The 14,457-nt window shown below is 37.8% G+C and overlaps 1 protein-coding gene across 1 annotated transcript in view; it reads left to right on the forward strand.

The window, feature by feature from the left end:
• The first annotated feature begins 692 nt into the window (after nucleotides 1-692).
• l1cama (L1 cell adhesion molecule, paralog a) overlaps nucleotides 693-14,457 on the forward strand; it is a 49,959-nt gene continuing 36,194 nt past the window's right edge. The window contains exon 1 of the mRNA XM_052541286.1: nucleotides 693-836. The gene's annotated coding sequence lies outside the window, so the exon portion shown is untranslated. The remainder of the gene's footprint in view (nucleotides 837-14,457) is intronic.

The following is a 14,457-nucleotide window of genomic DNA, read 5'->3' on the forward strand; positions in this document are numbered from 1 at the left end:
AAAATACTGTATACAATAATTTTTTTTATTACTTTCTTTTTTTAGTAAAATAAATTTACTTATCTATATATATTTATATATAAAAGTGGATTACACAAAAAAAAAAAGAATAATAATCCAGTATCCTTAAAGTGTTTTCTTTAAAAAGTAACTATATATGTGGATTATACACAAAAAATAGAGCCTGACCCCACATTCCTGGATCCTTTCTTTCTATATTTCATCCTCTAATTTCAAGGAGAGGGTGTGGGGAGGGATAGACAGAAATCTTTCCATGTGCCACCACACAAACGCTGCATAACAATACACTAATTAGCATAACATATAATTCTCATCCCTTATTGCTCACATCTGCCAAACCACCAGCAAGAACCCTTTTAATGGTGCTGTAGAACAGCTCTCTGCATTTACCATTTCATCACTCCTCTGCATGACTGAATCTCTCCTCCTGTTCTGACAGATCCTGCCAATCACCGATGAAATTGACACATTTCATCTGGTACCAGGAGAATGCGGAGTGGAAATCAGGATGAAGACAATAAAGGAATGGTCAGAGAATGAAGGGAAGGGGGAAGAGGAGAGTGAAGAAAAAGAGGCAGGGAGCTAGATGAAAAAAGGGTGATGTCACTGGCTATTGATGGCAGCCAATCGGAGGCAGGGAGAGGCAGCGAGGGAGCCAGGAGAGGGTGTGTTTTCCTCGCACTGCAGCATCAGCAGTGAAGAGAGGCCACAATCAATCTGACACAGAGAGGAGACACAAGAACCTTCAGGGACAGATAAAACAACAGAGTTGCCACAGGGGGACGGAAACCTGAAGCCGTTTCGAAACTGTAGAGGTACGTGGAGAAGGTTGTCAGTGAGAATGTCAATTGCATTTAGTGCCTGATGGATGTCAAACAGAATTGGCTTGTTTTTGCAGATTTTTCATGTGGTTTGTTGATCGCACCTTTGAGACTTTAGGTTCAATGATGTAGAAGTGGGGTTGGTATCCGGTCTTATAAACTGGGCTATTCCATTCAAAATAATTTCATTGTATTCCGTCATTTATTTATTTTTTTTCATAGGGTTACATTTAGACCTTTAAGATTGAAAAAAGCAAATAACATTTTATTTAAACTTACGTGTGTTAAATGAGATGCTAAATGTGTTCTAATTATATTTATTAATTCTTTAAAATTGTATTTTTTTTGGTGATGTCACATTTTTTCACCCCTTGAGTTGCCCTGTCTCGTAAACAGGAACAGCTCTCTGGTGGATTCCTGCACATCCCATGTGAAATCAGCAACAGGCTTTTCTGTTTTCATCTTTAATGCAAGACTGCGCTCTTGCCTTGAATAATCGTGCCTGTTCTGCAGCATGCGCTGGTCTGGTTGCATTTTGCAGCCTCATATTGACCTAGACATAATGCAAAGATTTGTTGTTTTTATAAAAATGTACTTGATAGAACCAATAGCTGGCTGTTGTTTCATTTGGTACAGTTGTTACTGTATTTTCTAAGGCATTATTGTATAAAAGTGTATGTTTTGTTAGTATCACTATGATGTTTTTAATAATTGGTGTATTATCTATATGGTTGGTCCTCTTTCCCCCTTGTTTTGCTGGGCCGTGTAATTGTGTTAATCACCCATGAGGTTATTGTGGTGTTGAGAGTATTTGTGGTCTGCAGTGCCGCTCCTCACAGTGGTGTGTTTGTGTGTGCAGTACTGAAAACAAATAATGACGCTTTTATGGGGCAGGTGGCAATAGCAAATATATGAGCCTGAGAGCATTGGGTGGGGCCTGCATTTATTTTCAGTCCCTTAAATGCAGACACACTCACCTGGCGTCGCGCTAGCATGTTTGATTAAGGGTGGTTCTCTCTCACAGTGCTCAGGTTGTATATCAATAGCACTGTTTAGAGCATATAAGTCTCTTATTATTAAATTAAACAAATTCTTTGGTATTACAAAAGAAAAATCTAAAAAGTAGTACCATAGTGCAGTGATTATATTTATATTGTAGACATATTATTTAATTCATAACCATGGTATTTTCATGGTATTCCATGTACTTCAAAGAATTCTATTACCGTAAAATTAAACATTCTATTTTAATTGTACAGTATAAGTACTGTGGTTGTACCATGCTACAGTGATTAATATATTCATCAACCCTGGTTTTTACATGGTACTCCAAGATACTAAAAAAAAAAACATAATACTATGAGATTTTTGTAAAATTGTTAAAGTACTGTGGAAGTACATTAAAGAACACCATAATGCGCATATATATATATATATATATATATATATATATATATATATATATATATATATATATATATATATATATATGACAAAGTGATTACCTAATTTAAAACCATTGTGTTTATGTAGTATTTTTAGGTACTTCAAATAATATAATGCTATTATTATGATTATGTTGCGTTATTACACCTTTTTTTATCCTTAGAAAGGTATGGTGGAAGTACCATGGTTCAGTGATTTTTATATTCATAAATCATTGTATTTACATGGCACTCTTAGGAACTTAAAAAGTAAAAGCATAATACCAAGATATTGCTGGACATTTTTAAATTTACCTTACAAAAAGTACTGTGGAAGTATATTGATACAATGATTGTTAGTTTAAAACGAATGTTTTATATTGTAGAATATTGTATAACTGTTATATTACCAAACGAAAAAGAAAAAAAGTTGTATTTCAAGGTGCTCCAAAGAATACCTTGATATTATTACAGTATGTAGAGCTGCTTATTTTAGGTTAACCTCAGTTTTTCTCCTTCCAAAGGAATTTTGACTGGTTGCCTGTCACTGATGAGCAATGACTTGAGTCTTTCTAGGATAAATCACTCCGAATTGATTATTGACAGAGTGTCTGTAGATGGCACACAGGTGCTTGGGCCATGAGATGCAGAGTAATGCTATCGTATTGTACCATACCAGCAGTCTGTGTGCACTGAAAAATATGATCTGCCTCTGCAAAATCTTCTCCTCAAGGCTTTAATTGAGCTGTGTGCACAGATGGATGGACGGGCTGGAGAGATTTAGGAGGGATGAAAGAAAGGAAAGAGGGTGGGGTCCCGTTTGACAGGCGAAGCTGTTGCACAGGCCAATAATATATGTGTACTTATGCCGTCTGAGGAGAGAGAGAGAGAGAGAGAGAATGGAAATGGGAGCAAGGTCAACAAGGGAAGGGACCAGAGCAGGGAAGGGTCTGTTAAAAGAAGGACTGAGAAAAAGAGCCATTCTTTGATGGCATCCGTTTTGACAGCCGAAACACTATCATAGGCTACATCCACATTAATACAGATAAATCTGAAAACACTTCTTTACATTTTGGCAGCCAAAATAAAAAATTTTTTACTGTCTTTTGATAGGCTGAATTTAATTGATCACAAATACAGTAAAAATAATAATACTGTGAAATTTTTAATTTTTTTTAATTTTTAAAATTTAAAATAACTAATACGCTGATTTGGTGCTCAATTATTAATATCAGTGTTGAAAAAGGTTTTGCTGCTTAATATTTTAGTAGAAATGGTGATACATTTTTTTCAGGATCTTTTGTTGAATAGAAAGCTGATTAAACTGCATTTATTTGAAATTATTTTATTTAGATATATTTTTGTAACAAACATCTTTCCTGCCACTTTTGATCAGTTTAATGCATCCTTGCTGAATAAAAATATTAACTCCTCTTTTTTTATCGTACCTACCCTAAGCTTTTGAACGATAGTGTATCACGATTTCCATAAAATATTAAGTAACAAAAGCTGTTTTCTAACATCAATAATAAGAAATGTTTATTGAGCAGCAAATCAGCATATTAGATTTATTTCTGAAGAGTCATGTGATATTGAAAACTGGAGCAATGACTGCTGATAATTAAGCTTTTCAATCACAGAAATTTTACATTTTAAAATATTTTCAAATAGAAAGAATTAAAAGTCATTTTGAATTGTAAAAATACTTGAAATAATTACTGGTCTTACTGTAATTTTGATCAAATAATTGGAGAGCATAAAAGACTTTTATCCATATTAATGCAGATGTAGCCATAGCAGCATGTAAGAATATCACTAGAAACGCAACTGTCAGATGCAGAGCATCTGCTGTGGATGTGCCGGCTACAGAGGAGCTCTTGGGAGAAACAGCACAGCCCGCAAGTCTCCACAGCCACCTGTTATTGCCTTAGGGCATCTGTGTCGCTGGCACATCCTGCTCCCGCACACAACCGGGCAAAAAATCCCCCCATAACACCTGTTTTAAATACCCGTGCAGTAATGAAAGCTTTACAATCTACTGCTGCTGCTCTGCTGGTCAGCCTCCACAGAGAGACCGTCACATTAGTCAAACCCATTTACAGCGGCTGCGGTTGGAGCGACTTTCTGCGGAAAGGAAGGGGATGACAGTGCCATGGCAGAGACGGTCAGACGAGCCTGTAGGACTGGAAAGGAGGGGAGGAGGGTGCACTACGATGATTTAAAGAATGCACGATGATTAAATTGGCCTGTTAGGACAGAAGGGTGGATGGTGAAGCCTAAGATGCAAAGGGGCTCAAAATTGATTGGGACACTGAAGACACATATATATTAATATATGAATGCCATTGCTTTATCTATTTTATATGTACAATTAAGCTGCCAACATATATATTATAGAGAGAAAGACCGAGAGAGCAACTTTAATAATTATACAAATTCCATTTGTAAATTGTTTAATTTTTTTTAATATTTTTGCTAAATTAACAGTTATACAAATTATTTTCATTATATGTTACACCTTTTTCTGGTTGTCAAACTAGCTTTACTTTGATAATGTATCATCTAATGAAATGAAATTCATAAATTAAGTCTGACAACACCAATTTCTTTGGTGCTTTTTATATGTGGACTGCAGTAGAACACCTCCAAATGTTGAGAAGGTGAAGAAGCTTCCACAAAGTGCACTAGGGAATAGGAATCAAAAGAGAAGATGAGAACGTAACTGAGGAGAGAATGAATTTAATTTATAACCCTGCATAAAAATGCATTAAAAAAGCGATATCGAGCATTGAACAATCCTCTTTATTGTTCTTTTCGGCACTCACAAGTGATTTTTGTTCTTTTTCAAGGATGTATCTTTATTCATGCATTGGCAGGCAAAATACTTCTCTAGACTGCAATCAGAGTAATGGGTTCTCAAATAAATTGGCGGTTCTTTTTTTTAATTTTTATTACCACACATGGAAAGCATCACTAAATGAAGCCAATCATGCAGTTGAGGCCGTACTGCAGCTGTCTCAAACTAAATATGTTGATGAAATTAACTTGTGCTGACAGAGGTCACATTAAATCACTCAATTTTACAGATTTAATCGCCAAAAAGCAGGCGTAAGTTTAATGATAAATCAAAATAATCCTACATCGTCAACTTCCAGTTCAAACCCATCTTGGGAAAAGGTTTTCTTATAGTAGCCTGATTTCGACAGCAGCAGTTGTTCAAAACACTTTTTATTTTGAGTTGCGTAGGATGTGACTGACAACATAAAGCAACGAAGTCAAAAACTGTAAAGCGAAAAGGCAGCTGTGCTAAAACAAGTGCAGTCTCCTCCCACAGTCTGGTGAAATAAAGTCTTTGTGTGACAAACATTTGCCTCATTCAATGAAACGCGCATAATTGATCAAATGAATGAGTGAACTTGGTGTGAATCTCTGCTTTGTGAGAGGTCTCTCTGTCTCTCTCAAAGATATGAATTCTACTGACACTTAGTTCTTTGTAGTCATGAGTTTCCCATAATAGCAATTTTACTATTTTTCTAACTTATGAATGATGATTAAACAGTGCCTCAACTTTCACATGATGCTTACAGATTCACTGAATCATCTTGTACATCATTTATGCATCATTTATTGAAAATCTGCTGTTTGGAAGATTTGTTATGAGATGACCTGGACTGAATGGGTGACCATATTGTGGCCGTGGGCTGACAGTCTGCTAGATTAATGACTGGAGATCTTCATAACAACCTTTGTAGATCTGTGGATTCTTTCTTATCATAATTACATTTAGACAATTTGAGAGTTTAGATGTATATAGACAGTTACGGGAAATAGAATGGCAAAATATAGTGGTTTTCAGATCTATTGAGAAACACATAAGTGAGGCTTTGGTCTGAGTTTTAGTCTGGGTCTAAGTGTGAGACAGTTTATGATCCTAGACCAAGGCCACGGCATATTTCCATAATTTTTTATATCAGGAGAGACATCTCCATAGCTGGTCTTGACTTTGGTTAGTCTACCAATGTAATGAGAGTAATGTAATAAAATTGACAACCTGGTTATTGGACTCATAGACCTGGGTTTAGTCTGGCACTGGGTCTCAATAGGTCTCATTTCAATCTGAATTGGAGGATAGTCTTAATCTAGTTTGGGTCTTAATAGATCTAGTCATGGTCTGGGTCTTTATAAGTCTAGTTTTGGCCTGGTAATGGTCTGGTCTTGACTCCAGCTCAACTTTCCATTGCGTTTCAGTCCTCCAGTGGTATAACTGTGAGAGTGTTTGCAGGTTTGTGTGCCAGGCCTGAAGCTTTGAGTGTTTGTTCTAGCGAAGTCAAAGCGTTATGCCAGGCATGATATATTCATTACTGCAGGATCAGTGCTCTGGTGAGTGTGATCCCCATGCACTCGGCTAATTTAATCTCATCTACTGTGTTGTCTTATTTCACACTGCACCCGCCAACCACCCAGAAGCACATTAAAACCTGGGTATGGTGGAGCAAGTCAGGACCAAGGAAAGATACTACATATCCCTCTTACAGAGCCAGCGCTCAGATGGATGATAATCAAGAGAGAAGTCTCACATTTTAGCTGTCCTTTTTCTGACAAGGTTACTGCATACATCTGAATGATTAGATGTTAATTGTAGTCTTGATGCTACAGTTGTGATGTTCTGCTAAAGTGTGAAGTTATGTTTGATTAAACCACCCACTTTTGCTGCCAGAAAATGAGCAGCAATCCTGCCCACACACTAACAAAACACTGTCATATACTGTAGACACTGCCACGCACAATGGGATTAACCACATTGAATGTTCCACAACCAACAAAGAATGTTGATCTAGGAACACAATGTTCCTATCAAACAATAATAACCCTATCCTATAATTACATAGAAATGATAGGTCGATAAGGTCACATGACTCACATCAGAGCTTAAGTGTATTTCCCAAGGCATGTACCATTTTTTTAAAAGCTTTTCAGATGCCGTAACAGATGAGCGATTTTTCAAGGTTGCTACACAAAGATGCGGTCACATTTGCAAAACAGGTCCATTGCCTATTGTCAATAACAAATGTATTGACATTCAAACCAATGTGGTGAATCCATGTGACCAACTTGAACATGTTGCGAAATCTGCATGGGGAAATCTTTCACCCTCATGTGCAGCAAACAAAGTCAAAGGTTGCATCAAAAAAAATGCATGCCTACCATTTTAGGAAAACATTCACATAAAACAGTCATTGAAAAATGCCTGGATGACTTACTAGTTACTATCGGTGAGATTCTGAAGTTTGCATCTAATAGACACTATATATATTACACATATACTAGTTATGAATGCTAGTCAAGTGATGCAACTGGTACATCATAATGACAACCTGACAGATTTAGTACATCGGAATTTCACTCATGCTACTCGCATTTATAAATTTTCAAACATACCTTTTTAACGTTGCAAAGTAATTACTTATTCCAAAGAAGTACCGTCTTAGACAGCAGGACCGGCTGGCCCTAACCAATTTAGATGCATTGGTCAATGCAATGATGCATTGGTTCCTTGTTTACAGCTGTAAACACAATGCATTATACTGAGGCAAGATAAAATGAAAATGCTATCTAAACTTTTTCTTAAGACAGTCAGTTCGCCTCAGATACATTCATACTTTGTGCATTGTGAACAGTTAGCTTGATCTGCCTTTTAATGTATTTTTCTCCTCTTTTTGTGGTTTATAGACTCAATAAAATAAAAAAATGTGATGGTCCGGCCCTTTTAGACATGATGGGACATTGTTTAACCTCCACACTATGCAGTGGTGCTGGGACTCTAGTTTGGTTCTTTGCGCCATGTTAAAAGGTCTTAAAAATGTTGGCTAAGCCCCTAACTCTAAAATCTGATTGGTTGGTAGCAAATTTCCCACAGTTTCAGCCAGAATGTTGATCCAGGAACAGGTCTTGCTTGGATAAATCATATTAGGCACACTCCAGCGGGGCAAATATGTGACATTTATTCACAGAAAAGCACTTGAATATCTTATTTCCCTTTCATCCTGCTCTTAGCAATGTATACAGTATGGTTCTATTACTAGAAACGTTATCACAGCTAAGCTTTGCTTACTCTGCCTTCAAGCACTGTGTGTGAGTCCATGTGATATTTTCTCAGGTATTTCAGCTTTCACTTTCTCCTCCCTGCATGTCATGTGAGGCACGGTGCAGTTTCAGAGGCAGGAGATAACTGGTGCTGAATATTAAACCAGCAGTGTCTGTGTTTATGATGTTGATGTATTCCTGCAGTGCAGCACTGCGAAATCGACTGCGCTGTATCTTGACGCACACTTTATGGAGCTGATAAACAACAACAAACTTGAGAGATGTTATTCCGCATACACATCTGGAGTAAGCAAAGCAAGATGAAAGGGCATGGAAAAGTGGAGAGGAAAGGAAGAGGAGAGGGAGAGAGCTATAACCGAAGTGCTAACGTGGCAAATTGGGGGTACGCTTAAAAAAACAAGACCGCTGATGTGACAAAGAAAAAAGAAATGGAGAGATCTCATGGAGGAAAAGATACAGGGTCATAAACTGTGTTAACAGGCTTAATGAGGTAATTATGCAGTTGGACAATGGGATGACCTGAGGGGAGAGAGGCTGGGTGGGGCTCCAGGATGAAGATGTGCATCAAGAATGAGAGAGCGTCATGAGGGGGCAGAAAATGATCTTTGAAGAGAGCCAGGGGAACAGGGCTAGGAGGAGGTTCACAGGGAATAAGAGAATAGGGGGAGAGATGGTGGGGGGTAATTGTTTGAATTCTGTAAGCAGTGTTGGGTGTAATGCATTACTGAGTAATTAATTACTGTAACGGAATTACTTTTCCCTTGATAAAGTAAAGTAAGGAATTACTTTAAATTTGTCTGTAATTTAATTACAGATATACTACCAATTGCATTAAATACTAGACTACAGAGCATAGTGGATTTAACATTAAAATGGTATCTAATCCCTTTAAATACTTTGGTTCAAGAATAATTTAGGCAATTTTATATGATATATTTTTAGTTTCATGTCTATTGTTCAACTGGTTGAGGTTGATATGGGAGTTAGAAAGTAAATACACTGTTGTATATGTCATTATTATAGTAGCTATTAATTAATTATTTTTTAGAGTAACTAACCTAACACAGTGTGACGAGTGGGGCGGGGCTGAGAGCCGTGGGAACGGAGCGAGGCCGGTGGAGTGATTGGGAAATGAGCGACACCTGCTCCACTCACCGGTCTCGAGTCCCACGGAGGAGACTGGAATGATACAAAAGAGAAGCAACGACAGTGAAGGACGAGAGAGGACCAGGCCTGGGCTTTATTTTGTGTTTGGTTTTTATTAGTGCGCGACAGTCGTCCACGAGGGGCTGTCGCGCTGTTTTGTGTTTATTTTATCGTTAAAGTTTTATTTGAATGTCCACCGTTTTTCTATTGCCACACACAGGTGGCAAGAACAGTTAAAAAGCTAGATTTTACATGAGTATGATGCTAACAGTTGCAAAAGGTGCTAGGTTGTAGGATGTTGCTTTGTGGTTACTAGAATGTTCTTGTGTGTTTGCAGGGTCGCTAATATCCAGTTCCTATGTAGTTTTATGTTGCTATGTGGTTGCTGAGACATTGCTTTATGGTTTCTATAGTGTTCTTGTTGGTTTCTAGGCCATTGCAATATAGATGCTGGAGTGTTTCGGGTTGTTGCCAGAGTGCTGGTGTGCTATAGGTGGTTGCTATACCACTGTTGATAGGGACTTGGTGGTTTCAAAGGTGTTAGCAACCAAATATGCTAATATTTTCTAGCTTGCAAGGTGGCTACTAGGATGTTGCTAGAGCTTTCACTGTGGTTTGCTTTGAGGTTTTTACTATATTCCGGCTGCTTTATATACTTCAGTTTTCTCCTTCAGTATAACTAATTATCATTTTATGCACATTTTTTCACCCATTTTATCATCTGTGGCAAAGTAATAGCATACCTTTCCTTAATAAGCAGCTCAATTTGAGGTGCCATTGATATCTGTAGCACAAACAGTATGGCACACGTTATGTGGCAATTTGAATACTTTAGGGGTAATGGTTTGTTCAGATCTCTAACCATAAGTATGAGCAATAATAACAGTGATGCATCTCTTATCAAGCATCACTAAAAGTGTGAAGAGGAGGAGAACTCTGTCAAACTATGCATATATATATATGCATATATAAGTGAGCAGAGCGAGAACAAGATGATGTCTGGAGCCATTAAAATGTCACAGCTGACAGTGATAAACTTGACAAAGTGCATGCAGACACACTCACACATATGAAATCAAAAGCCTGCGTTGCACACACACTCTCGCAGGACGCCGCAAGCACAACCAGAAGATAATAACGCCCTGCTTATCTCAGCAGCCTCTGACACTAGCAAGCATCCTTTTATTTTTGCAAAAAACTAAATATTTATAGTTTGCAGGTTCATTTCCCTCCTCTCAAGGGCAAGGCTTTGGCAGTATGAAGAGTGCTGCGTCTGTTTCACAAAAATTCTCCCTTCTCATTAAGTCATCTTTTCCAGTATTTCGTCTTACACTCTGTTGGTTTTTCTTCTCCCGCAGTGAAGCCACTGTCAGGCCACCTGTCTGGTTTATTTGTACAAGGATTAGACATGCGTTTCGTTGGCTCTCTTGTGTAAAGGAAGCTACAATGAAGTGTAAATTTCTGTGACATGTAAGCTGCCATTGCTAAGGCTGTGGCTCACACGCTCCGTTAAGTGCTGTGGAATGCTTCCCACTATCATTTCTGGTGCTCTATCCACAGAAGATTTCTCTGATGGCCTGTAATATACACCATGAGGCTGGTAACTCAATCTGCTCGAATGTGGCTGATAATATCTCTGAAAATGACATGGATATGGAAGGTTTGTAAACTCATTTTTGAGTAATTGAGATTGACACTAGGTCCGATACACTGACCCATCCTGAGTCGTCGACCTTGGACACAGTGGATTAGGGAGACCATCATTGAATCCTAATTGCATTTGGAAGAAGATTGTGCTGGTGTCCACTTACTCTGTCTTTGCTCCAACTGATCTATTGCGTGAGTGAGTGAGTGGGAGAGAGAGCGAGAGAGAAATAGATAGATAGATAGATAGATAGATAGATAGATTGATAGATAGATTGATAGATAGATAGAGAGTATAGAACCACTAGTGTATTCATCTGGCAGTAGCTCTATGTACAGTAATCAAACACTTTGTATGGCTTTTCATCGGTTCTGTAACTGCAGGGAAAGGGCACTGCAGATTCCCATGTGCTCTCTTTCTCTCTCTCTCCCTTTTTCTCTCCATTTCCCCTTGTGTGCTCTGCTGAGACTCAGCCAGGAATCAGGGCCAACTACCGCTGTCATCTCTTATGTCATCTCTAGAAAGAGAGACGAGAGAGAGAGCCCCGGTTACAGCTGAGTCCCTTTCTAGAGTACATAGCCAGACAGAAAGAAGAAAAAAACAGAAGGAGAAAAGGACACACTGGCCCCAGCCCAGATTACAGATGCGATCAGGGGGAAAAACGAAGAGATTAGAAGAATGCGCCATATACTTGCTCGGCGTGTGTGTGTAGTTGCTCACTGGGGCACCATTGTGATGTACTCCTTTATATGGAATAAGGACAAATGCAATGCACTGTGCTGTGTCACATTACAACAGGACGGGCCAGAGAGTAATATCATGACCGAATTGCTTGCGTCTGATCCCAAACATAGTGAAGTGTCATACCACACCCCGACTTCAACGACTCGGAGGCAGAGCTGGTTGCAGGAGATAACATGTTTCCTTTGAAGGGCCCAAATCAGTGCTGAAAGGATATGACTGCTGAGTCTGAAATCGAGTTCCACAGTACTTTCTGTTGTGCATAATTAGATTTGCCACCAGGGGAAAAAAAAAACGTCATGGGGACACATATTTGCCCAGAAGAGGCAATAAAAAGCCACACGCCATGGCCAGCACCCCTCGCTATGACTTGTGATACCTGTGGAGAAAATTTACATGTGATTGATTTCGACCTGCATGTAAAAGAATGGGTAATAAATATATATTGGCTTTAATTGCAAAACTGCTTGAGATGGAGTTTTGCATGAACGGTTCAGGCAATTATGGTTGTAACAAAGTTGTTGTCTTTATGAAGTTATGGTCTCTTGGGTTTTTTTAATGGCACGGCAGGTACGGTCTGTTTCGGATGGAGGATGTGTTTGCATGAGAGTGCAGTTTGCTCAGTGAAGAGGAACAGGCATCTGAGAGAAATGGAGAACAGGAAATTGGTGGAAGAGAGATTAACTGGAGATATTAGGTAGAGACAGCTAGTTAACAAGAACAAATCTTCCCACCCTTCATTCGATTTCAGTGAATATGTGTGTGCATTTGACAATTGATAGTAAAAAACAAAACAAAAAAAAAGACATTTCCGGCAAACAAGACATTCACGTCATATTGCAAATACTGTTGGATAACCGAGAACTGTTGTAAACATAATTTTTGTTCGTCGTTTTTATATTACCAACTGGTTTATGATCGGTTCACTTTTTCTTTGCATAAGGATGGTAGTAATTAATTCCTTTTGCTTTCCTGTTCCCTCTCCAATAGCATATAATAGCATCACTCTATCTTTTGCTGAAAGAAATGAGACTTGAGAATTGCAAAGGGCTTGCGGAGAAGTTGGTAAGAGAATTTAATGAAATTTGAAATTGAACATTGTGGTTACATTTTAAGTTGACATGCTAGGAATGTTTGACATAGAACCTTACAGATAATATCCATTTTCTGTCCGTTCTTCCAAAAGAATCATCTTTAGGTTGAGAGTGAAGTTCTGTATGAAGTTCCTCTTGTTCTGTTTGTTGACATGGACTCTATGATAAAGTATGAACACCTCAGTGAATTTCTAGAAGACCAAACTCTGTGTTAAAGGGTTTTGGATAACAAAGCAGATATCTTCTGATGGGAACTGGTGAAGAGACAGGATTGAACTAAAGTGTTAGTGTTTGGCTGCAGTTGGCATATCAAATGACCATACTGCTTTTAATGCTTTTAATGACCAAAAAAATGTGAAAGTTTTCCATTTCTGTTGACTCAAGCTCTGAAAAAGTTAATGGCACATATCATATGTCATTCTCTTACAAAATCTTTCAGCTAACCCCTGTATTATGCATGGCATGCAGAATTTATAGTACTGCCCCCCACCCCTTTAGTAAGAAAAGGAAAAGACATATTGGATCTTGCAGCATTATGACAAATTTTGATGTTCATCTCTATTCTGGTCTGGATAGATATAAATGAGCACTGATTAAAATTCCAGAACACCCAGCAAATGAATATGAATAATGAGGACAAACGAGCATGAATATGGCGCCCTTTGCTGTCTTATTATGTCTTATTCCTTATTTTTTAATGTGAAAACTTTTATATATGTGAGATAAGATTATCTAAGATTATCTAACATCAAATTAGCCTCACACAGCTAGTTTTAAACATAAAATGTCTCTCTACTCTTGAAGAGTTATTCAATTCCTTGTAGTAAACAACTGCTTTTAATTATTAATTCAGTTTAATTACCAAACATGTAATATTTAGCTGTGTCCTACATTTTCCCCTATAAAAAATATTCATTCAAATTGTGACACCTAAGAAGGAACATAATTTGAACACTTTCTATTTGAACACTTTCTATTTTTCCTTTTACATAAAAAATAACTTTGTCCATTTGATTTTAGTTAATTTAATGTTGAAGGCCTACAAGCCTCATATAATATTAAATGAGTAGAATATAAAACAGCTCATATAAAATTAAAGGGTTAGTTTACCCGAGAATGAAAATTTGTCAAAATTTTCTGAAAATCTTCTACTCACCCTCGAAGCATGTATTTTATTCTTTCAGAATAATCCAACTGGAGTTATATAAAAAATTGTCCTTGCTCTTCCAAGCCTTTCAATGGGGTTGAGTGGGTGTTGTCAACAGTTCAGAAGACGTGAAATAAAGTGTGCGCATCTGTAATAAAACAGCCCTCACACGTTCCAGGGGGTGAATAAAGGCCTCCTGTAGCGAATCCATGCATTTTTGTAAGATAAATATCCAGATTTAAAATGTAATAAACACTTTTTTTTTCCTTACATCTGCTGACTGTGGGGAACTGAAAGACATGAAGGCAGAAGA

Source organism: Carassius gibelio, chromosome A23, assembly GCF_023724105.1.
Source record: "Carassius gibelio isolate Cgi1373 ecotype wild population from Czech Republic chromosome A23, carGib1.2-hapl.c, whole genome shotgun sequence".
NCBI classification, from domain to species: domain Eukaryota; kingdom Metazoa; phylum Chordata; class Actinopteri; order Cypriniformes; family Cyprinidae; genus Carassius; species Carassius gibelio.